Below are 1,940 nucleotides of genomic sequence, written 5' to 3' on the forward strand. Positions count from 1 at the left end.
AAAGCAGTGTAGAGTTAACAAAATTATTGCATGTATTTTCTGTAGTGTACTGCATTTCTGGATACTTTAAATGGCCCTCTGGGCGCATCTATTATCTTGCAAAAAGCCCCATCGCGTTCTTTAGATATTCTCTCTCGCCATCCTGCATTATGCCCAAAATACCTAAGGTATGTGCAGATGTATACACGACTCCTTTTCCTTTCCTAGATACTTCCCCGTCCGTTCCTAGATAAGTTCTTGAAACACCACTGACATTCTAAATTTAAATCTTGCCCCTATAGCTCCTCTGTTAAAGATGTTTCTCTTTTCTCTTTCTTCTGACTCCTCTTGTGACTTGTCTGATTTTACAACTATCTAGAATTGATGGAAATAGAGGAAGGATGCATTTTAAATTGTCCAACCCTGGACAGCAGAGATGCAACTTAGCCAGTAAAAACAAAAATGTAAACCATAAAGAACCACAAATCCCCTACCTAATTTACCATCATGAAGTTGCTCCGGTACACTTTAAAACAACACAAACACAATTATTTAAACTCCCCGGTCTGTAGCATTTTTTAGCTACTAATAACTATAACTTCTAATTTCTTCTCTCCTGTTCCAGGTATTATTAGAAACTAAAGTTGGAAACAATGTCAAATTGCTTAAAAGTAAGTTCCTCTGAAATGTTGTTTTCGAGTGCGCATGTTCAAGGTACAACATCCGATTGACTACCAGTCGATACACCAGTGAATGCACTGATTTCTCACGAATGCTTCTTTCTACATTGTTTTTTCTTCCCAGAAATGCAGCTAATTTCAGACTGGGATATTTTAGGAACTATATAATTACTATTAGTTAACCGGAAACACGACACGTCCAAACGGCAGGTCACCTTTTGGAGTTGTTGGCCATTGCGGCCACAATCTATTGGCACAACCTGGGCTTGTTCTCTCTTCTTTGTAGAAAGAAATGATAGCCATTTAATACAGTGTTCTGTTCTGTTCTAAATGTCTGTGTTATTGTATTTCTGTTGGCAGGCCGTTCTGGCCATAGAAACACATTTCTATGTCTTCTACACGGACAATGTATTTTCAAGGGATTTGGGGAAGAGGCAATGCCCATAATGCGACCTTCTGCTATGGGAAACTGAAAAAGAGGCACAGCCAGCAAGAAAAGAAAACTTTGGAAATCTCGGCTTAGTATTGCTTCCCGGATTTCATCGAGTTTTCAACACATTCCGCAATGTGGTTCTCGACCTCAGAAGGTCGTTCCCTAGACTTATGAGGCTCTCCCTGCCCATTTGAATAGGAGGCAATGTATACATGGGATTTAGCCCTTGTAAATCTTTTTCCCCCTTGTGTTACTCGGGAACAAAACACTACTGAACATCTTGGGACTTACTTCGGAGACAGCCAGAGGGTGAGGCCAAACCAAACCAAACATATTCCCACCTGTTTTAATAATGAAACGGATAGACCTCCTTGTTCCTCTGAATATCACGGCCAAATCCTTTATTGTAGGTGGACACTTTACAATGCATAATGATGAATGGAGAAAAGTCAAGTTGCAATCAGAGCAGCCGAGTGATTCACAGACCTGCTTTTTCAAAAGAAGGCGGGACACTTTCGCTAGCAGCCCCGGTCTAACCTCTGCTTTCTGTAGGACAGTAAAAAGACTCAACTTCACCTGGAAGGCAAGGCATGCCTGCCACTTCCTTTCGGTCCTGCATCTTCTTCCAAACCAAGCCAGCGCACTTTTGCAGCCGGATTTGCTGAGTGTTGTAGTAGTCAATTTTCGGATACTAAAGGAGTTCAAAACAACCCGCTGCCTTTTGATAACGCACAGGAGCTGCGATAAGAAAGGGCAATCCGAGGGCACCGAGAAGAAACCTGCAGAAGTTAATCAACCGAGCTGATGCTGCGCCACTACTCTATAGGATATGTTGTTTAACCCAATCC

Source organism: Hemicordylus capensis, chromosome 4, assembly GCF_027244095.1.
Source record: "Hemicordylus capensis ecotype Gifberg chromosome 4, rHemCap1.1.pri, whole genome shotgun sequence".
Classification (NCBI taxonomy): domain Eukaryota; kingdom Metazoa; phylum Chordata; class Lepidosauria; order Squamata; family Cordylidae; genus Hemicordylus; species Hemicordylus capensis.